Source organism: Sciurus carolinensis, chromosome 3 (genome assembly GCF_902686445.1).
Source record: "Sciurus carolinensis chromosome 3, mSciCar1.2, whole genome shotgun sequence".
NCBI lineage: Eukaryota > Metazoa > Chordata > Mammalia > Rodentia > Sciuridae > Sciurus > Sciurus carolinensis.
This window is the reverse complement of record NC_062215.1, coordinates 54,919,110-54,942,186: the sequence shown is the minus strand read 5'-3', so window position 1 is coordinate 54,942,186 and position 23,077 is coordinate 54,919,110. Positions and strand designations below refer to the sequence as shown.

At 54.1% G+C, this 23,077-nt stretch overlaps 2 long non-coding RNA genes across 3 annotated transcripts; both read left to right on the top strand.

The window, feature by feature from the left end:
* The first annotated feature begins 5,870 nt into the window (after window positions 1-5,870).
* Window positions 5,871-8,188, top strand: LOC124981094 (uncharacterized). Its single transcript, XR_007107919.1, has 3 exons — window positions 5,871-5,991; window positions 6,833-6,927; window positions 8,043-8,188. It is a non-coding gene; the product is annotated as an uncharacterized LOC124981094 (long non-coding RNA).
* Window positions 8,189-17,660: 9,472 nt separating this feature from the next.
* On the top strand, window positions 17,661-21,009 carry LOC124981093 (uncharacterized). 2 transcript variants are annotated; one of them, XR_007107917.1, is made up of 5 exons: window positions 17,661-17,743; window positions 18,393-18,574; window positions 19,159-19,309; window positions 19,972-20,125; window positions 20,874-21,009. It is a non-coding gene; the product is annotated as an uncharacterized LOC124981093 (long non-coding RNA). The 2 variants fall into 2 exon arrangements; XR_007107918.1 differs by lacking the exon at window positions 19,159-19,309.
* The last annotated feature ends 2,068 nt before the right edge of the window (window positions 21,010-23,077 follow it).

Genomic DNA, 23,077 nt, shown 5'->3' with positions numbered 1-23,077 from the left:
GGGCTGCCACCAGTGACTCCATTTGACTCTGACAACTTCCTCCTCTGGAACGGCTTTCTCTGAAGATGTTGCTGATCTTACACCAGGTGGTTTGGTTCCTCATTGCCAAGGTGGACTTGCCCTACCCTTGGTCTGATCTGGTCCCACATCAGAGGGGAAGTCAGTGTGGAAAGGCCCTTTGTGTCCCACTTGAGTGACTGAGAGGTTAGAAGGAGTGGTTCTTAGGCCGAGCCTACCTGAACATGCCATCATGTTCAGCTCCATCATCCTGTAGGCAATGCCCATGCTGTTACTCAGAGTTTTGTCCCTGTGACAAAACACCAGAGAAATCAAAGAGGAAGGGTTCTTTTGACTCATGGTTCCAGAGTTTCAGTCCATGGTCACTGGCTCTGTTGATTCTGTGCCTGAGGCAGAGCATCATGACTGGGAGCTCATGGCAGAGGAAAGCTGCTGGCTTAATGGGGCTGGGAAGGAGAGGGAGGACCTGGGGGTGAGATCACCCTTCCTCTGCCTAGGCCCCTCTACCTCCCCCACCTTCCAGTATTCCCCTGAAGATGACCCAGTAAAGGACTAATCCATCTGGGAGGTCAGAGTTGTCTTGATAGAATCACTTCCCCCTTGTCCCACCTCTGAGCACTGCTACATTGAGGACCAAGACTTTAACACAAGACTTTGAGGGGACAGTGCAGATTCAGACCCTCTAATCTAATACCACCATGTGCACACTCCAGATGGACCACTGCCATGTGCAGGTATAAATGCTGATCACCCACCATCACCAGCAACAACACACAACAGATTTGGTGTGAAAAGTTCAGGATTTTTGTTGGTCCTGAAGATTGAACCCAGGGTCACTCTACCACTGAGCTGCATCCCCAGCCCTCTGTGTTTTTCTTTTGAGACAGAGTCTCACTAAGTTATTGTGGCTGCCCTCAAACTTGCCATCCTCCTGCCTCAGCCTCTTAATCTGCTGAAATTACAGGCATGTGTCACCATCACAGCCACCAAATTCATTTTTAATTATTTCTAGATTACCTATTCATGAAATTTGAGATTCCAGAGAAGCATAGTCAAAAAACTAAAACACTAAAAATTTCTGTAATAATTGTGAAGGGCAGATAATACCAGCCCCAAACAAACAAAAACAAAACTAAATAAACATGTGTAACAGTTTTGAAGACAGTGTTAGTTTCTCTAACAAATCTAAATTAACCCATTCATCAGAGATCCTGCTATGTTAAAATTTTAGCCATGAGACAAATCATCAAGTAATTGATAAAGTAAATACCAAGTCTATACAGAGACAGTTAGATCTGAGTCATGCTGTGACCTGCTGAAACAAGCTGAGGTCACTTGGTCGTATGACTTAACTTGATGATCCTGTGTGCAAGTCTTTCTAAAGTCTTCAATGCCCAAACAGTCTGAGAGTTAATTTTATTTCTTTCTTTGTTTTCAGAGAGGTGATTTATTTAGGAAAGCAGATTCACATTCAAGGGTGCAGACAAGTTAACTTGCAGATTGGTGGACAGTCCCCTAAGGAAGCTTGAATAACTGGAACTTATCAGCGAGGGAGCAGAGAGGGCCCCAGAGCCAAAAGCCTCCTTTCAAACAAACAGATATATAATTTTAGTGTGCAGAACCAAAGAGTGAGTTGACCAGAAAACACCCCCAAACCCATAAGCACAAAAGGACAAAAACGAGGCAGCCCCGGACATTCTAGCTGAAGTTGTTCTGGGATTTCCAGGCAGTCTGCTCAGGTGGGTTCTGATTCAGAGGCTAGTCTGTGGTTTCTGGCAGAGGCTAGTCTGGTGGCAGAGCTGTGGTCCCAGCTCTTGCAGAGCTTGGGGCAGTGAGCGTGCTGCTGAACCAGGTGCAGGGTGGGTCATGACCATCTTGTTCCCCCTCAGGACCTGTAGGTTGACCCTATCTAGTTGATATGCAGCAACTGGACCAAACCCACATCCTGGGTCTTGAACAATCTCTCTCCAGGCTTCTTTAATCAGTCTAAAAATACTTTCTTCAAAGTAACAGAGTTCGTAGGCACTAATTACCTGGGCTTACAGGATTGTAAGACTTATAGAAATCCAGGCCTTTGGGAAAACAGGCCTAGAGTGGTCAGGGCAATCTTTTTGGTATAGAGTAGCAGTCCATCTTTCCTTCCCTGTTTGTCTCCTTTCTCCAGGTCCTTATTTCTTCTATGCTACCTCCATGAGACCACCATGCATCACAGTCCATTGCACTGCTGTAGCACTGTGGAGGGATCATGTGTCTCTTCTCTTCACAGTTCCAGTGAATAAGTTTTCAGCAGGAATGTTGCCACCAGTCATCGATTCCTCTGGTCTCTGTCAGTCCATCAGCCAAGGTAAGAGTACACATAACTAGGCATAGGTGACCAGGATGAGCTTTCAGATATGCAGCACCCAGGTTGCAACAACCAAGCCATGTTTTCCTGAGTCACAGGTTCACATGGACCAAGCACAACTCTCTGGGGAGCTGAGGCATGGAGTGGGTTTTCCACCTTCCTGTAGATGTTTGCAGAAGTCCCGGAACACACAGGTTGCTCTGCCTCTCTCCTCTCTTCCTGCAAATGGTGGCACAGTCACAAACACACATTCAAGTGGCCCTTTCAGAAAAAAGGTTCAAGAAGAAGAGTTTAAGAACCCCTCATGGACTCAAAAGAGAGGCCCCAAATGGGCTCAAGGAGAGACCCAAAGGCAAGGAAGGAGGAGGAGGGCCCCTGTCCACACTGAGAAGGATTTACTATGGTTGGACTCTGGGACCACAGTCATAGAATTCATCTTTCCATCTTTTCAGAAGGGGTGATGGAACCAACATTGGCTCTAAGGGACAGAAAGTCAGGAGACAAGACGCTCTTTTGTAGCTGCAGGGACACTCTTTTACCTGTTTCCCATCCTGGGCCAGCAGCCTTGGGTGAAGCCCTGGGGGCTGCATCCAGTGACTCCAGCAGAGGGCTCTAGCCCTGCCAGCATGGGCAAAGTCTGTCCTGGGGCCCAGGCCAGAGGCCTGAATCTGGGGTCCCACTTGGTGGCCTGTCTACATCAGGAAGGAGAGAAAAACAACATGAAAAGGAAAAACAAATTGAATTCCAGCTTGCTCTTCCTTGGAAGACAGTGAATCTGCTCCCTCAACCTTATAGAAGGGATCATTTAAGGTGGAGGCTGTTGGGTGGGGGGAGGCAGAGAAGCAGAGCATAGGCTGGGGTTGCAGTCCTCTGGCTTCTGTTGCTTCCTCCTGGCCTCAGGGCCAGGGTTTTGGGGACAGTGATGGCTCCTATTCTCAGAAGGAGAGCATTGCCTGTGGGAAGCTCTGGTGGAAACAATAAGGAATAGGTCAATAGGACAATGGTTAAGGTTGGGAAAAAGCAATTTGAGGATTTCTGAACATTCCATTTTAAGGGAGCATGTTACAAAAGGAGCCTGGACAAAATTTGGTCAAGGACAGAGTTCTTGACAGATGTGACCTGAAAAAACAAGTCTATGGGCAAGGCCCCCTCTGAGCTGTCAGGGTCAAAAGCAGGGGTGCTCTGAGCAGTGCAGGAACCTGGCAACTGAGCCCTCCCAGCAGAACCCTGAGCTTTGCTGTGCAGAGCTTGTGTGTGAGAGTTCTTTAGAGTAACAGTGCCAATAAGATCTCTCTGTCCCTCTAGTAAATGTTGGAGGGGAGACTTATGGACTGGGGGAGCCTCTGAGCTTTAAGTTTCCAGACTCCAGAAGGGGACTGGCTCTGGGAGGGAAGGAACCAGACCACTGATGTGACCTTCTTGGCTACCAGCACCTGCCTCTGCTGAGAGGCCTCCTCAAAACAGCCACCTCCAGGGGACCTAACACGAAGGGTCCCATGGAGGGTCCTGGGTGGGCTCCTGGAGAAGGCCATGGGAGGAAAGAGCTCCTGCTAACAGTTCTGAAGGACAACATGAAATCCATCAAGTTGGCAGAGCTGGGCAGAGTCCTCAGGAGTGAGTATGCCATTCCTGCTGGGAGACTCCAGCTGGGGTACCTGATGCCAGAAGCCTAGTTGGTGATGTGCATTAGGACAGAACGAAATGTGATGGCCCAGAACCCAGACAGGAAAGCATTTATTATCTATCAAAGTTCCCCACTTGCAGATAGGAAATGCCAGTGGGAGTTGCTGTGGGAAGCCCACATCAGGAGGAATCCCTCACTTGGACACACTGGGCCTTCCTCCTTTCTGGGGACCAGAGAGCACTGCAGGGAGTTCGGTGTGACCAGCCTGGAGCTCCCTCAGGCTGGGGGCTGGAAGGTGGGGTGGCAGCCACATGAGCATCTGGAGCCTGCAAGGTGTGGGTAGCCTTTCAGGGGCTCTGTGCTTGGCCCTACTCACTGTGGGGACAACCAAGCTTCAGTCTCATGCACACATGTGAGCATAAGTGTGTGTGTGTGTGTGTGTGTGTGTGTGTGTGTGTGTGTGAATTTAGAGAAACTGTGCTTCCTGGCTGGCATCAGTATAGGTCTGACTATTACAGCTTGCCACCACACTAGGCCATTTTGAAGGAAGGTCTGTTTAACAAGAAGAAGGTCAAGGCTGGGCAAAGTGGTCCACACCTATAATCCCAGCTACTCAGGAGGCTGAGGCAGGAGGATCAAGTTTGAAGCCACCCTGGGCAACTTAAACCATGTCTCAAAATAAAAATCAAAGGGGGCTGGGGTGTAGCTCAGTAGTAGAACACCCTTGGGTCTGAACTCCAGTGCCCCTCACCACCCTGACAAAGGAGATGGGCAGAAGGGGAGAGGGACTCAGGGCAGAGTCCAAAGCAGAGTGGACCAGGGCTGAGGGGAGCTCCCAAGCTAGGCTCTGAGGCTGTCCCTCTGATGTGAGGACACCATTGTATTTGTCCCTTGATGGTTTGGGGTTTGGAAACACTGCCCTCTAAATCATTGCCAGAACATCTGAGGGAGAAAGAAAAGTGAAGTGGAGGAAGAGAAAGCACCTTGGCCCTTCAGCACCCAGGTACCCCCCAGATGGTGCTGCTGTCCTGCAGCCAAACCACTGTCATTTTCTGTCTCCAGTGAGCCCAGACATCTCAGCCCTTTCCTAAAACCACAGCTCCTGGAGTATTCTGTGGCGGGAGGAAGTTGGTAATAAGGACATGACCCACCTGTATAGCACCAGGGACACTGAGGCAAGCCTGAGGGGGAGGGGCAGGCTCTGCCTAGTCATAACTACCACTGACTGAGGAGCCCTGGGAACTACAACAGATCCTGGGCCTGTGGTGGGACTTCCTTCCCACCTTCAAAGAGAACCACACAGGAGCCTGTGGAACTCCTGTCAGGGTCAGAAGAAAAGGTACAGCATGATTGGGTGGGGATCCCACCAGGGCCAGACACCAAATGGTCTGCACCTGCCTAGTATGGGCTGTAGAAGTGGAGGAAGGAAAAGGGAGACCCAGGGGTCCCAGGGCAGAGCACAGAGGAAACAAGGTTTACAGACTAGGCCCAGGGTCCCTATTGAAAAAGCAGTGGCTAGATGGGAAACTGAGGCTCTCATCCTCAAACTCCATAGTCACATTGTGACCCCAAATCCCTGAGCCCCAGGACAGCACCCCCAGGGAATTTTTCATAGAACACAGGGACAAGAGAGTCAGAAACAGAGTCTAACCAAGGCTCTTCAGGTCTCTGACTCAAAACAGTGGAGGTAGAAGTCATTGGGTCCAAGGAAAGGTTAGACTGGGGACAAGTCAATCATGAGGGCACCAACACCCTCTCCAAGCAGCTGTGCCTGCCCCTCCCCAAGCCCATTATGACATCACAGACTTCCTGGATACAAAGAGGAGGGTGGGCAGAGCCCCAGCCCACTTCCTGGAGAGACTTCCCAGTCTGCCAGGGGAGAAACAGAGGGACAGGACACTATGCACCTTTTCGATGAACACTGAAGAACACATGAGACCTACGGATTAGCAAAAATATCACATCAGAACTTGAGACATCTCAGAGGAGTGAATACTACATTCATGTGAGTACTATAGACATTAAATGTCCTACAAAGTAGGGACACTCACCCAGCAGAGTTCATTATGCTCAGTGTGTTTCAGATGCATGTCACACTCCCACCAGTGTCCGGTTTCCTCAAGGTCCTACATGTGAGAGGCCCCTAATCCATTCCTGTTCCTTCTACACTGGGGCCTGATGTTGACAGCATCTCTCTCACCAAGGCTCACTTTTCCTGGTCCTGCAGGAAAGCATAATTCTCACCAATTGATCAGTCTTCTATCGTCCTAAGAGAAAACCCACCTGAAACACCATTCCAGAGTGTGCTCTAGGACCCACAGGAGATGCCCACTAACCACCAGTATTCATCCTCCAAAGGTTCCTGTGCATGACATCTGAACCCACCAGTATTCCTGTCCTTGGGATCCTGTCAGTAGGGGCCTCATGAAAAAGTTCTCAGTCTCCTCAGGGTCCCAAAGTGTTCATCCACTTTAGAGGGTGTGGGAGGTGCAACTCATTCACAGTGGAGCAAATGGGTAAGGTTACCTCAAAAATGACTCCCCAAAATAATGGTTCCTGTGGGCAAGCACAATTTGCTCAACAGACCACTCCCCACATTTCCTATGAGTGAGCATTGTTCACCCAATCTTAATAGGTACACTTTAGTTATTGCAGGTGAGTGCTCCTCACCCACAAACACACAGATACCCCTGAATGTTGACATTGAGAACCCCCAGATATGTCCTCCTTCACTCTACCCTTTGATGTGAGTGAGCGACCCAACATGGGCAGTTTTGAGTCTCCCCAAATTCCTGGGGATGGACGAACATCACCCTCCATTTCCCACTATCCTCTGTGTCCTGCAGGTGATCGACACTCGCACAAGACTGACCAGGGTCCTGTGGTTCGTGTGGGTGAGCACCCCTCCCACATGAGAGCTCTATCTCCCTGGTTCCTGAGGGTGAGCACCCTTCCTCCCCCAGTGGTCAGATTTCTCTGGGTCCTGTGGGTGAGTGCCCCTCACCCACCAGTGCTCAGACACTTCTGAGTGTTGAGGGAGCACCCCCACCCTTCTTTGCTCTGTCTCCCCCAGTTGCTGTGAGCACGCACCCCTCCCCCAGCAGTGTGAGTGCAGTCTGCCGTCCTGTTTCCTGGGTGTGGGTGCCACTCAACCTGCATTTCCCTGTGTCCTCTGGGTCCTGTGGGTGAGCACACCTTGCCCAGCAGTGCTTAGTGTCCTCAGTGTCCCTGAGGTGCATGCCCCACTCCACTACTCTTGGCTTTCCTCAAGGTCCTGTTTGTAAGGGGGCCCTGGCCCACTCTTGTTCTTTCTGCACTGGGGCCCACAGGTGAGCGCCCATAGCCCAGCAGTGGCCACTGTCCCCAGGGTCCTGTGGGTGGCATCAGTGGCCCAGCAGGGTTCAGTCTCCTCTGGGTCCTATGGGTGAGCACCCCTAGCCCACAAGGACCCAGTGCAGGCAGCTCCTGTGGGTGAGCTCCCCTGTTCATTCTTGATCATTGTCCTGTGGGGCCTGTGGGTGAGCGCCCCTCACCCAGGGACCTGGGACGTCCTCAGGGAACTCGGAGGGGGAGTGCCAAACGTGCGTGACCCTGGCTCTGAGGTGTTCCCTGTCTTCTGGGTTGTGTGGGTGAGCAACCCTCACCCAGCAGTGCCCAGGGTCCGGTGGTAACGTTGGTGAGCACCCCTCGCCCACAAGGGCCCAGTGCAGGCAGCTTCTGAAAGTGAGCACCCATGTCCCACTCTTGATCATTGTACTTTGGGGACTGCGGTGAGCACCCCACACCCAGCGGTCACCAGGGCCCTAAAAGGTAGGGTCCTGAGGGTCTGTATCCCTAATCTTTGGGTTTTCCCTGTCTTCGGGGTCCTCTGAGTGAGCCATCCTACCCCACCAATGCTCAGATTCCTCTGGCGTCTGTGGGTGGTGCCCCTCCCTGAGTAGTGCTCAGTCTCCTCTGGGCCCTGTGGGCGAGCGCCCCTCCCCAGCAGTGCTCAGACACCCCTGAGTGTTGAGGGTGAGCAACCCCCACCCTTCTTTGCTCTGTCTTCCCCAGTAGGTGTGAGTGAGGGCCCCTCGCCCAGCAGTTTGAGTCCAGTCTGCCTGCCCTGGTTCCTGGGGGTGAGCACCCTTCTTCTCCCAGTGGTCAGTGTCCTCAGGGTCCTGTGGGTGAGCGCCCCTCTCCCAGCAGTCCTCAGTGTCCTCGGAGTTCCTGGGGTACGTGCCTCACTCTCTCCTCTTGACTTTCCTCAAGGTCCTGTTCCTGGGGGCGTCCCTGGCCCATGTTCCTTCTGCACTGGAGCCTGTGGGGGTGCGCCACTCACCCAGCAGTGCCCAGTGTCCTCAGGGTCCTGTGGGTGGCATTGGTGGCCCACCAGGGTTCAGTCTCCTCTGGGTACTGAGGGTGAGCGCCCCTCGCCCAGCAGTGCCCAGGGTCCAGTGGTTCCTGTGGGTGAGCGCCCCTTGCCCACAAGGGACCAGTGCAGGCAGCTCCTGTGGGTGAATGCCCATGGCCTTCTCTTGATCAGTGTCTTTGGGACCTGCAGGTGAGTGCCCCTCACCCGCAGTCCCCAGGGACGTAAAAGGGAGGAATGCTGAGGGTCTGCACCCCTGGATTTCGGGTTTTCTGTCTTAAGGGTCTTCTGGGTGAGTGTCCCTTCCCCAGCTGAGCTCAGTCTCCTCTGGGGTCAGTGGGTGGTGCCCCTCCCTGAGTAGTGCTCAGTGTCCTCTGGGCCTTGTGGATGAGCGCCCCTCACCTACCAGTGCTCAGTCTCTTCTGAGTCCTCTTGCTCAGCGTCCCTGGTCCACCACTGCTCTGGAATATCTGAGACCTCTGGTTGAGAGCCCCTCAGCCCCAGTCCTCAGAGTCTCTGGATCCAGCGGGTGAGCTTCCTCTGGCCCTACTGAGCTCTTCGCATCCTCTGAGCCATAGGCCACCTTCTTCCTGTGATGACCTGAGGTGGGTCGTGAGGGCCTTTCCTTCTAAGGCAAGGACACCTTCTTGGACCTCGCAAGACAGTCCCAGTCAACCCTTGAGGAAATGTGGGGAGCGCTGGATTGCTCCTCCTTCTAGGAAAATTGCTTGCCCTTTGGTGCAGCCACTCCCACAGGGTTCTCCTCAGAGCCTGCCACCACAAGACCAGTGTTAATGGGTCTCAATGCAAAGGGCACCAAGGACCTGCACCCATCACTCCTTTGCCTCCATCTGCACACCTTTCTGCTCCTAGGGCTGTGCCCCTAGGGATGCTTGAAACATGCCCAGGGTGGCTGAGGTCCCTGGGACCAGAAGATGAAGGCCAGATTTCCACCTCTTGTCAGCTTCTTCTGTGACTTGCCCCTGGGTGCTGCCTTTGTCTCAGGCAAAAACCCTCTGGGATCCTGGAATAAGGAACCACTCCCACATGGACAGGACAGTGGGACATCAGGCCAAGGACAGTTTCACCCCCATCGGGAAGGACTAGCTGAGTACTGTGGACAAGCACCACTGTGCCACCCTCACAGGGAGGGAACTGAGTCCTTGGACTGAAGGATCCTGTCCTCCAGGTTGCCAGGAGGCCGGGTCCTGTGGGTGACCACCTTTCCTGGCCCAGTGGTCAGTCTTCTGTGGGTCCTGAGGGTGAGCACCCCTCACCTACCAAGCTCAGACACCCCTGAGTGTTGAGGGTGAGCACCCCCCCACCCTTCTTTGCTCTGTCTTCCCCAGTTGTTTTGAGTGAGGGCCCCTCCACCAGCAGTGTGTGTCCAGTCTGCCAGCCCTGGTTCCTAGGGGTTGAGCACTCTTCCTCTCCCAGTGGTCAGTCTTCTCTGGGTCCTGTGGGTGAGCGACCCTCCCCCAGCGGTCCCCAGGGTCCTCAGAGATCCTGGGGTATGTGCCCCACTCACTACTCTTGGCTTTCCTCAAGGTCCTGTTCCTGAGGGAGTCCGTGGCCACCCTTGTTCCTTCTGCACTGGGGTCTGCGGGTGTGCGCCCCTCACCCAGCAGTGTCCAGTTTCCTCAGGGTCATGGTGGGTGGCATTGGTGGCCCACCAGGGTTCAGTCTCCTCTGGGTCCTGTGGGTGAGCGCCCCTCGCCCAGCAGTACTCAGTCTCCCCTGGGGTCAGTGGGTGGTGCCCCTCCCTGAGTAGTACTCAGTGTCCTCTGGGCCTTGTGGGTGAGCGCCCCTCACCTACCAGTGCTCAGTCTCCTCTGGGTCCTCCTGCTTAGTGTCCCAGGCCCAACACTGCTCTGAAATCTCTGAGGCCTGTGGGTGAGCACCCCTCAGCCCCAGTCCTCAAAGTCTCTGGGTCCAGTGGGTGAGTTTCCCCTGGCCCTACTGAGCTCTTCGCATCCTCTGAGCCATAGGCCGCCTTCTTCCTGTGATGACCTGAGGTGGGTGGTGAGGGCCTTTCCTTCCAAGGCAAGGACACCTTCTTGGGCCTCGCAAGACAGTCCCAGTCAACACTGTGGAGAAAAAGTGGGGAGCGCTGGATTGCTCCTCCTTCCAGGAACTTAGCTTGCCCTTTGGTGCAGCCACTCCCACAGGCTTCTCCTCAGAGCCTGCCACCACAAGACCAGTGTTACTGGGTCTCAACTCAAAGGGCACCAAGGATCTGCACCAATCACTCCTTTGCCTCCATCTGCACACCTTTCTGCTCCTAGGGCTGTGCCCCTAGGGATGCTTGAAACATGCCCAGGGTGGCTGAGGTCCCTGGGACCAGAAGATGAAGGCCAGATTTCCACCTCTTGTCAGCATCTTCTGCGACGTTCCCCTCGGTGTTGCCTTTGTCTCAGGCAAAAACCCTCTGGGATCCTGGAATAAGGAACCACTCCCACATGGACAGGACAATGGACATCAGGCCAAGGACAGTTTCACCCCCATCAGGGAGGACTAGCTGAGCCCTGTGAACAAGCACCACTGTGCCACCCTCACAGGGAGGGAACTGAGTCCTTGGGCTGAGGGATCCTGTCCTCCAGGTTGCCAGGAGTCTGGGTCCTGTGGGTGAGCGCCCCTCTCCACCAGTGCTCAGACACCCCTGAGTGTTGAGGGTGAGCACCCCCCCACCCTTCTTTGCTCTGTCTTCCCCAGTAGTTATTGAGGGCGCCTCCGACAGCAGTGTGAGTCCAGTCTGCCTGCCCGGGTTCCTGAGGGTGAGCACACTTCTTCTCCCAGTGGTCAGTCTTCTCTGGGTCCTGTGGGTGAGCGCCCCTCCCCCAAAAGTCCTCAGGGTCCTCAGAGTTCCTGGGGTATGTGCCCCACTCACTCCTCTTGGCTTTGCTCAAGGTCCTGTTCCGGAGGTCGTCCATGGCCCACCCTTGTTCCTTCTGCACTGGGGTCTACGGGTGTGCGCCCTCACCCAGCAGTGCCCAGTGTCCTCAGGGTCCTGTGGGTGTGAGCACCCTTTCTCTCCCAGTGGTCAGTCTTCTCTGGATCCTGTGGGTGAGCGCCCCTCCCCCACAGTCCTCAGTGTCCTCAGAGTTCTTGGGGTATGTGCCCCACTCACTATTCTTGGCTTTCCTGAAGGTCCTGTTCCTGTTCCTGAGGGCGTCCCTGGCCCACTCTTGTTCCTTCTGTACTTGGGTCTTTGGGTGAGCATCCCTCACCCAGCAATGCCCAGTGTCTTCAAGGTCCTGTGGGTGGCATTGGTGCCCCACCATTGTTCAGTCTCCTCTGGGTACTGTGGGTGAGCGCCCCTCACCCAACACACCTCAGGGTCCTCAAAATTCCTGGGTACGTACCCCACTCACTACTCTTGGCTTTCCTCAAAGTCCTTTCATGTTCCTGAGGGAGTCGTTGGCCCACTCTTGTTCCTTCTGTACTGGGGTCTGCAGGTGTGCGTCCATCACCCAGCAGTGCCCAGTGTCCTCAGGGTCCTGTGGGTGGCATTGGTGGCCCACCAGTGTTCAGTCTCCTCTGGATACTGTGGGTGAGCTCCCCACGCACAGCAGTGGACAGGGTCTGGTGGTTCCTGTGGGTGAGCATCCCTCGCCCACAAGGGCCTAGTGCAGGCAGCTCCTGTGGGTGAGTACCCATGGCCTTCTCATGATCAGTGTCCTTTGGGGCCTGTGGGTGAGCGCCCCTCACCCGCGGTCCAAGGGACGTAAAAGGCGGGAATCCTGAGGGTCTGGATTTTGGGTTTTCCTGTCTTCAGGGTCCTCTGGGTGAGCGTTCCTCCCCCAGCAGTACTAAGTCTCCTCTGGGGTCATGGTGGTGCCCCTCCCTGAGTAGTGCTCAGTGTCCTCTGGGCCTTGTGGATGAGCGCCCCTCACCTACCAGTGCTCAGTCTCTTCTGAGTCCTCTTGCTCAGCGTCCCTGGTCCACCACTGCTCTGGAATATCTGAGACCTCTGGTTGAGAGCCCCTCAGCCCCAGTCCTCAGAGTCTCTGGATCCAGTGGGTGAGCTTCCCCTGGCCCTACTGAGCTCTTCGCCACCCCTGAGCCATAGGCCGCCTTCTTCCTGTGATGACCTGAGGTGGGTGGTGAAGGGCCTTTCCTTCCAAGGCAAGGACACCTTCCTGAACCTCGCAAGACAGTCCCAGTCAACCCTTGAGGAAACGTGGGTAGCGCTGGTTTGCTCCTCCTTCTAGGAAAATTGCTTGCCCTTTGGTGCAGCCACTCCCACAGGCTTCACCTCAGAGCCTGCCACCACAAGACCAGTGTTACTGGTTCTCAACACAAAGGGCACCAAAGACCTGCACCCATCACTCCTTCGCCTCCATCTGCACACCTTTCGGCTCCTGGGGCTGTGCCCCTAGGGATGCTTGAAAGACGCCCAAGGTGGCTGAGGTCCCTGGGACCAGAAGATGAAGGCCAGATTTCCAACTCTTGTCAGCATCTTCTGTGACTTGCCCTTGGGTGCTGCCTTTGTCTCAGGCGAAAACCCTCTGGGATCCTGGAATAGGGAGCCACTCCCACATGGACAGGACAATGGACATCAGGCCAAGGACAGTTTCACCCCCATCAGGGAGGAGTATCTGAGTACTGTGGACAAGCACCACTGTGCCATCCTCACAGGGAGGGAACCGAGTCCTTGGGCTGAAGGATCCTGTCTTCCAGGGTGCCAGGAGTCCGTGTCCCATGGGTGAGCGCCCCTCTCCCAACAGTGCTCTGTCTCCCTGGTTCCTGTGGGTGAGCACCCTTCTTCTCCCAGTGGTCAGTCTTCTCTGGTTCCTGTGGGTGAGCGACCCTCACCCAGCAGTCCCTCAGGGTCCTCAAAGTTCCTGGGGTACTTGCCCCACTCACTACTCTTGGCTTTCCTCAAAGTCCTGTTCCTGTTCCTGAGGGCGTCCCTGGCCCACTCTTGTTCCTTCTGCACTGGGGTCTGCGGGTGTGCGCCCCTCACCCAGCAGTGCCCAGTGTTCTCAGGGTCCTGTGGGTGGCATTGGTGGCCCACCAGGGTTCAGTCTCCTCTGGGTACTGTGGTTGAGCGCCCCTCGCCCAGCAGTGCCAAGGGTCCGGTGGTTCCTGTGGGTGAGCACCCCTCGTCCACAAGGGCCCAGTGCAGGCAGCTCCTGTGGGTGAGCGCCCATGGCTCATCTTGATCATTGTCCTTTGGGAACTGGGGGAGAGGGGCCCTCATCCACAGTCTCCATGGCCCTTAAATTGGGGAATCCTGATGGTGTGCACCCCTGGTTTTCGGGTTTTCCCTGTTCAGGTTCCTCTGGGTGAGCGCCCCGCCCCCAGTTGTGCTCAATCTCCTCTGTGTCTTGTGGTTAAGCACCTCTCACCTACCAGTGCTCAGTCTCCTCTGTGTCCTCTTGCTCAGCGTCCTTGGCTCACCACTGCTCTGGAATATCTGAGACCTCTGGGTGAGCACCCTTCAGCCCCAGTCCTCAGAGTCTCTAGGTCCAGTGGGTGAGCTTCCCCTGGCCCTACTGAGCTCTTCGCATCCTCTGAGTCATAGGGCCGCCTTCTTCCTGTGATGACCTGAGGTGGATGGTGAAGGCCTTTCCCTCCAAATCAAGGACACCTTCTTGGACCTCGTAAGACAGTCCCAGTCAACTCTTTTGAGGAAATTGGGGAACCCTGGATCACTCTTCCTTCTAGGAACCTTGCTTGCCCTTTGGTGCAGCCATTCCCACAGGGTTCTCCTCAGAGCCTGCCACCACAAGACCAGTGTTAATGGGTCTCAACTCAAAGGGCAGCGAGGACCTGCGCCCATCACTCTTTCACCTCCATCTGCACACCTTTCTGCTCCTAGGGCTGTGCCCCTAGGGATGCTTGAAACATGCCCAGGGTGGCTGAGGTCCCTGGGACCAGAAGATGAAGGCCAGATTTCCAACTCTTGTCAGCATCTTCTGTGACTTGCCCTTGGGTGCTGCCTTTGTCTCAGGCGAAAACCCTCTGGGATCCTGGAATAAGGAGCCACTCCCACATGGACAGGACAGTGGGACATCAGGCCCAGGACAGTTTCGCCCCCATCAGGGAGGACTAAGTGAGCCCTGTGAACAAGCACCACTGAGCCACCCTCACAGGAAGGGAACTGAATCCTTGGACTGAAGGATCCTGTCCTCCAGGTTGCCAGGATTCTGAGTCCTGTGGTTGAGTGCCTCTCCTACCCCAGTGGTCAGTCTTCTCTGGGTCCTGAGGGTGAGCACCCCTCACCCACCAGTGCTCAGACACCCCTGAGTGTTGAGGGTGAGCACCCCCCCACCCTACTTTGCTCTGTCTTCCCCAGTTGTTGTGAGTGGGGTCCCCTCCGACAGCAGTGTGTGTCCAGTCTGCCAGCTCTGGTTCCTAGGGGTTGAGCACTCTTCCTCTTCCAGTGGTCAGTCTTCTCTGGGTCCTGTGGGTGAGCGCCCCTTGCCCACAAGGGACCAGTGCAGGCAGCTCCAGTGGGTGAGCGCCCATGGCCTTCTCTTGATCATTGTCCTTTGGGACCTGGGGGTGAGCGGCCCTCACCCGCAGTCCCCAGGTCCCTAAAAGGGGGAATCCTGAGGGTGTGCACCGCTGGTTTTCTGGTTTTCCCTGTCTGAAGGATCTTCTGGGTGAGCGCCCCTCGCCCAGCAGTACTCAGTCTCCTGTGGGCCCTGTGGGCTAGCGATCCTTCCCCAGCAGTGCTCAGTCTCCCCTGGGGTCAGTGGGTGGTGCCCCTCCCTGAGTAGTGCTCAGTGTCCTTTGGGCCTTGTGGATGAGCGCCCCTCACCTACCAGTGCTCAGTCTCCTCTGAGTCCTCTTGCTCAGCGTCCCTGGTCCACCACTGCTCTGGAATATCTGAGACCTCTGGTTGAGAGCCCCTCAGCCCCAGTCCTCAGAGTCTCTGGGTCCAGTGGGTGAGTTTCCCCTGGCCCTACTGAACTCTTTGCGTCCTCTGAGCCCTAGGCCACCTTCTTCCTGTGATGACCTGAGGTGGGTGGTGAGGGCCTTTCCTTCCAAGGCAAGGACACCTTCTTGGGCCTCGCAAGACAGTCCCAGTCAACACTGTGGAGAAAAAGTGGGGAGCGCTGGATTGCTCCTCCTTCCAGGAACCTTGCTTGTCCTTTGGTACAGCCACTTGAACAGGCTTCTCCTCAGAGCCTGCCACCACAAGACCAGTGTTAATGGGTCTCAACTCAAAGGGCAGCGAGGACCTGTGTCCATCACTGCTTCGCCTCCATCTGCACACCACTCGACTCCTAGGGCTGTGCCCCTAGGGGTGCTTGAAACATGCCCAGGGTGGCTGAGGTCCCTGGGTCCAGAAGATGAAGGCCAGATTTCCACCTCTTGTCAGCTTCTTCTGTGACTTGCCCTTGGGTGCTGCCTTTGTCTCAGGAAAAACCCTCTGGGATCCTGGAATAAGGAACCACTCCCACATGGACAGGACAGTGGGACATCAGGCCAAGTACAGTTTCACCCCCATCAGGGAGGACTAGCTAAGCCCCGTGAACAAGCACCACTCTGTCAAACCCACAGGGAGGGAACTGAGTCCTTGGGTGAAGGATACTCTCCTCCTGATTGCCAGGAGTCCATGTCCTGTGTGTGAGTGCCCCTCTCCCAACAGTGCTCTGTCTCCCTGGTTCCTGTGGGTGACCACCCTTCCTGGCCCAGTGGTCAGTCTTCTCTGGATCCTGAGGGTGAGCACCCCTCACCCACCAGTGCTCAGACACCCCTGAGTGTGGAGGGTGAGCACCCCCACTCTTTCTTTCTCTGTTTTCCCAGGTTGTTGTGTGTGAGGGCCCCTCCCCCAGCAGTGTGAGTTTTGTCTGCCTGCCCTGGTTCCTGGGGGTGAGCACCCTTCTTCCTACAGTGGTCAGTCTTCTCTGGGTCCTGTGGGTGAGCGCCACTCCCCCAGCAGTCCTCAGTGTCCTTAGAGATTCTGGGGTACGTGCGCCACTCACTACTCTTGGCTTTCCTCAAGATTTTGTTCCTGAGGGCTTCCCTGGCCTAGTCTTGTTCCTTCTGCACTGGGGTCTGCGGGTGAACCCCCCTCACCCAGTAGTGCCCAGTGTCCTCAGGGTCCAGTTGGTGGCATTGGTAGCCCACCAGGGTTCAGTGTCCTCTGGGTACTGTGGGTGAGTGCCCCTCGCCCAGCAGTGCCCGGGCTCCGGTGGTTTATTTGGGCAGTGCCCCTCGTCCACAATGGCCCAGTGCCGCCAGCTCATGTGGGTGAGCACCCATGGCCACTCTTTTTCATTTTCCTTTGAACCCTGTGGGTGAGCACCCCTCACCCAGCAGTGCTCAGGGTCCTCGGGGTTTCCACATGTGTTTGCCCGTGGCTCACTGGTAGTCCCTGTCTTCTGGGTCCTCTGGGTGAGTGACTCCTACCCAGCAGTGGTCAGTGTTCTCGGCCCTGTGTGTGAGTGCCCCTTGCCTACTAGTGTTCAGTCTTCTCTGGGTCCTCTTGCTCAGCACCCCTGGCCCATCACTGCTCTGGAATCTCTGAGGCCTCTGGGTGAGTGTCCCTCATCCCCAGTCCTCAGAGTGTCAGGTCCAGTGGGTGAGCTTCCGCTTGCCCTCCTGAACTTTGTGTTCTGTGAACCATAGGCATCCTGGCTCATTAATGATTTGAGGGGGGTGGTGAAGGACTTTCTCTCCAAGGCAAGGATACCTCTTGGACCTGGCAAGTCTGTCCCTGTCAACACTGCGGAGGACACCTGGGAACCCTTGATTGCTCCTCCTTCCAGGAACCTTGCTTGCCCTTGAAGCTACTCCCACAGGCTTCTCCTCAGAGCCTGCTACCACAAGACCAGTGTTACTGGGTCCGAATGCAAAGGGCAGTGAGTACCTACACCCATTACTCCTTTGCCACCATCTGTACCCCATTCGGTTCCTGGGGCTGTGCCCCTAGTGATGCTTGAAAATTGCCCTGGGTGGCTGAAGTTTCTGGGGCCAGTGGATGAATTCCAGATTTCCAACTCTTGTCAGCATCTTCTGTAAGTTGCCCCTGGGCACTGCCTATGCCCCAGGCGAAAACCCTCTGGGCTCCTGGAGTAAGGTACCACTCCCACATTGATTGGACAGTGGGACATCTGGCCAAGGACAGTTTGGCCCGATCAGGAAGGAATAGCAGAGCCCTGTGAACAAGCACCTCTCTTTCACCCTGGTATAGAGGTGACTGAGTGCTTGTACTCAGGGATCCTGTCTTTTAGATTGGCAGAACTCTGCATCCTATGGGTGAACATACCTCAGTTTTTACTGATCTGTCTCTCACGTTTTTTGTCCTTTTTTTCCCCTCTTCTTTCCCTCCTAGGTAGAGTGCAGCAGAACTTGCAGTGTTCGTAGCTTCAGGGTGTGCTCTCTTTTTAGCCCAACTGTAGATCCTTGTCACCCCTCAGTGGATCCCTTGCTACCCTGCAATTTCCAGGTCTGCTCTTCCTCCTGGCACTCAAACCCCTCTACATTATTCTTCCCCTGGAGCCTCCCTCCCTTCATGCCTCTTGAGTATCCCAAACCTTTGTTTATGGCTGGACTTATGCTCTACACAGCTCCTCTGAGCCTGAAGTCATAGTTTAAGGACATCATACTTACCTTCATGCAGAACATTCAACAGGGACTTTCAGGAGATAAGGAACCCACCAAACTGAGGTTGGACCCAAGCATCCACCCTTGTGAGGGTTTATATCCTGGCAGTCAGAAACATAAATAAAAGCCATGCTGGAAGGTCAGATCTCTCTTTCCTGATTGGCACAGAACTTAAAATGAAAATATCAAGTGCCAGTGAGGATGAGTTAAATGGGCATTTCCAAATATACTATAAGCCCAGCAAACCAGTAGGAAGTATTTGAGAAGCCAGATGATAACTGGACAGGCATACAACCACCTCAAGCTTGCATCCCTTGGGTTCAATAAAGCAGATGGAGCAATCACTTTCCCACTTCTAGAAATTGTAAAACACTTGAACTTAGGAGAGGAGGGTGTTTATCCACTAAGGCAGGATGTGCCCATGAGATGTGGGGTGCAATGTGGCATGGGAGTTTTTTATCAGATGAAAGGAAGAAACACTTGTTTGATAGAGTGAAGGTGAAGAAGTGGAGAAGCTGGATGAAGTGTGCAGGGCTGCAGTGCAGCTGCAGCAAAGGTCACAGGGAGCAGGACCAGACCTGCCCATTGGATGGACTCAGGCCAAGGCACCCCAGCTTCAGCACATTTCTGGTTTTGAAGTTTTTACCATGGAGTTGTGTGCATTTGTTCACAGGTACTTGCTCATGGAACACTATGTGTGTTCATTAGCTGGGTTTTAGGGGAACCTCTGTCTGCTAGATGCTAGACAGTGGTCCTTCCCACAAAGGGGCTTTCCTCTAGCACTTGCCCTCTGCCTGGAGAGCCCTGCACTGCTGCCTGCCACTCTCCCAGCACTCTCCCATCAGCCATGTAGCATTCTTCTGTAAAGCAACATCCTTCTGCAATGCTCTGACTAGGCCTGTGTGCCAACCTCAAGCAGGGCATGGTCACAGAGCTGGCACCAACACTTCCTGGCCAGGATGGGCCCTCCCTGAGCTACCAGATTGGCCTCTGCCCCAGCACCTAGCCCAAGGATTGGAACTAAACTCCTTTTGGGAGTTCTGGAGGGTACAGGGGAAGCCAGGCAGTGGCTGTTTTGTGGGGGGAGAGAAAATGTGAGCAAAGAGCAAGTGAGGGGTGTGGGGGCAGGAACTGCAGGGTGCTAAGAGAGGAGACTCCCAGTGTGAGAGGGCAGGAGGGGCTCCAGGCTCCATCCTGCTGGTAAGTCCAGGGAGGGCTGAGCTTTCATTTGTTGAGGGCACCTTTTCTGCCCTGAAGCTGGCGGTATGCAAGACACACCTGATGTCATGGACCATCGGCCTCAAGACTGTAAGGGAGCAGTGATCACCTCAGTTTCCAAATGGCACAGGATGCTCCAGGGGTTGATGCAATTCTGCCAGTGGTACCCAAACAACCAGTGGCAGAGCAGGTACAAGGACCCAGGTCCATCTGTCCAAGGGACCATGCTTTTTGTAGTACTACCAGCACCCTCCAGGTTAGAATGCTGGCAGGAAGAGGTCAAAGAGGAGCCAGGTCCTGTCCTGTTGCCTGCAAGGCTGTTCTGCCTGCGTGTTCCAGTGAAATGACAGGCACCATCTACCAAGGAGTTGTCCCTGAGGGAGCCTCATAAGTTGGTGGGCTCATTCAGAAACTCGGACATACCTAGATTTAAGTTAAATCTAGGAGCACATAGAAACCTGTGTGTATAGAGCAGGATAGGACACAAGGCCTAGGGTCGATTCAAGACTAAAACCAAAGACCAGACCAAGTCTAGGGCTGAGGTGAGCCAAGACAAGAGAAGGCCAAATGCCAAGAGAAAGACCAGGGCAACCCTGTCCTAGACACACTGGTGTCGAGCTTAGTTGACAGCTGTGACAGACAGGGCCAGGTCTGCTGAGGCAGGGCCAGGCATGGTGGTGCTGGGTACTTGCTTTCTGCACAGGCAGGTCTGAAATCATCTTCAGCCCTGATGCTGACTCAGCACATCAGCGTATGGATGTTTAAAAAGCATACATGTATCTGTTGATTTGTGGTACTGGGTGCAGAACCTAGGGGTGCTCTTTCAGACTTTGTTTGTTTGTTTCAACACAGGATCTCACTAAGTCAAACAGGGTGGCTTCAAATGTGTGATCCTCTTGCCCCGGCTTCCCATTCATTAGCATTACAAGTGTGGCCATTGCACCAGGTTCTATGGATGTTTTAACCCAGTGATCACCCTCAGTGGAAGACTCATGCACACTGTGGGGTAAGTTCCAAGGTCTCTTCTGGAGTGACCTTCTGGCAGCTTCTGGGCGTCTCCTGAGCCTTTAGAGGACAGTGGGGGCTGGGGTAGTTTTTGTCTTTAGCTGGGAATGTGGATGCAGACTGTGATCCTGACCAGGCCAGACATGATGGGTCTAGTCCTTCAATGAAAGGGACAGAGTGATGGGGACCATCACTAGAAAAGAGGATCTGGCCCACATGGTTTAGGGAATGACACTGACCTGAGAGGCACTTCTGTCCCTGCAGGGAAGAAGTGTTTGTAGTGAAAGGTAAATAAAAATATATGCCATCCTCCAGATGCAAAGGCAGCATTGACTCTTTTGGAGAATCCAGACTGCAGATCTCCCCAGCCCTCCATGATGATGGTCTTGCTCAGTTGTGCAGAGTAGTTGAGAGGGGTCAAGTGCCATGTCCAGCCCTGGTCAGATGTGGAGTGGAGGCATCTACCAAGTGCCTTCTAGGTTGACTTTGGCAGCAGAATGCACAAAGCTTTGCTGCTTCTGCTGACTTTCCTTTCCCTGCTCCCAGATCCCAGAGAATTGGGCTCCAGATTGCTTTGTGCTCAGTCCCTGGCATTTCCTGTCAATGTCCCAGCTACCAGTAGGCAACTGTCCCATGCCCAGGATGGAAACTTTGGCCAGGCCAAAGCCCTGTTCCAGGAAGGAATGCAAAGTTGGAGGATATTGGGCTCCCTAACATCCCCCCTCTGTTTACATATCTTTGTCTCCCAGATTCCTTCCTGTGGATGGCAGTACTTCTGTGGGACAGCAGAGACAACTCAGCTTCTCTGTCCTATCTCTTGGCTTTGTCCCTGTAGATTGCAGTACTTCTGTGGGACAGGCTGGGGCAGATCAGCTTCTTCCTCCGTTTTGGCCAAATTGTGATTAAATTTATTTTTCCTTTATATATTGTCTTCTCTTTTTTCTAATGTTGGTGAACTCTCTAATCCTGGCAGAAGGGACTCTAAGAGTCTTGGGTCCCAGGAGTACAAAAGGTCTTCACCCATGCCTACTCCCCTACTGGGACTCCCAATGGTCCCCAACCTGTCGACCCTGGGTCTCTCACTAAGGCACTGTCCATGTTTCCTGCACAGCCTTTGGCTATAAGCAGGCTGGGCCTTGTGTCTCCCAGCTCCCAGTCCCCTTCTGGACTCCCCACCTTTCCTCCCTCTCTCCTGTGCCTGAACCCCTCAGCAAGTCCCCCTAAAGGCATGGGCACCCACCTGCCCAGACCACCCCAAGCTAATCCTGGGCTTCAAGAGTAGGTCTCTGGGGCACAGTCATGATTGGAGGGAGAGTCCAGAGAGGAGGGCCTTTGAGCCCCACCCTGGAGGCCCACCCCATGGTTAATATCCCTCTCTCCAGTTCTGCATTCTGGGAGGAAACAGCTGGAGTCCAGCCCACTGGAGAAATGTGAAGGACTTGGTGCAATTCCTTGGGCAGGAAGCCCCTGGCATCTGGACCAGCAGATGAAAGGGCCTCATGAGTGAGTGGTGGAGGGAGCCCTCAGTTCCAGGGGGTGGGGACTATTGGATAGGGGAAAGGAAAAACCCCAAGAGGGTGTGGCCTGGGAAAGACAATGAAAAAGAAAGCCATACATTGATATCTTTCCTCTCAAGATAAATCCTCTTCAGATGCTGGCCACTGGTTGGGAGAAAGTGTGTCATCAAACCTAGAATGATAGTCTCTAGGAAGCACTAATCTCTTCCAAGGTAACTCCTCTCCAGGTGCTGGCCACTGACTGCCAACCCAAATCAGCTTCCTGAGTGCCCAATCTGACATGCTCACTAAATCACCTCTCATTATAACCTTTATAAACCTCATCCATTTCTTTGTTCAGTGACTTGTTTTCCACCAGGAAAATGGGGCCATTAGAACCATGACTCCATTCCTGAATAAGAGAGCTGAGCTGGTTTGCAAAATTTTTCTTGGATCCCCTTTTTTTCTGCTAACAGGAACGCTGAGTTGTGTGGTGTGGCTGCTGTCTTGTGGGTGCCCAGATGTGTCCTGGGCTGATGGGCAGCAGGAAGGCTGGGCCCTGATCCCTCAGTGTACCACCAGAGGCAGCTGGGGTGGGAATGACTCAGCAGGGCCCAGGAAAGTGAGCCCCAGGGAAGCATGAGTCCCTCCTCTAGGTCTAAAGTTTCCCCACAGCTACCCCACATGGCACAGGAACCATAATCTGCAGTCACAGAACACAAGGACACATATGGACAGACCTTTCCAAACACTGACCCATATTATGAGACACGATAAAGCATCAATAGTGTTCACAGAATGGTGTGGATGAGTAGTGTAATGTGTATGTATGTGGTAGGTGTGAAGTGTGTGTGTGATGTGTGCATGTCCTGCGAGTGCCATTTATGTGGATAGTTGAGTGCTGTGCATGTCATGTGTTGTTTGTACAGCACAATTTGTACAGTATGATGCATTTTGTGTCCTGTGAGGTGTAGTACTGTGTTGAGTGTGTTGGGTTCTGTTTGTGTGTGTGTGTGTGTGTGTGTGTGTGTGTGTGTGTTGTGTGATGTGTAAGGAGGTGTGTGTGTACTGGTGTGTACACGTGTGTTTTTTCTATCATTTCCAGGGTGACTGACTTGGCAGAACCAGGCCCTCAGATTCAAGGCCAGCAGTACTGGTGCCAGCCTGCCTCTGCTGGCAAATGGCAGTCATAGCAATGATAAAGATCCCTGTGCCCACAGGACAGCCTCTGGCAGAAAAGGAACACCCCTGAGACTGACATATAAGTCAAGGCCTAAGCATCCACCATGGAACTTCAGTGTCAAGATGGCAGTCAGCTGGTGAGCCTGTGTCCTGCAGAAGCATGGCTTACAGTCACCTCATGGTGGACAGGTTGAAAGTCCCCCTTCCTTCCCTGTGGCAGCCCCAGGAAAGCCTCCCACAATTATGCTTATGCTTATGATCACAGGCCCCAGGAG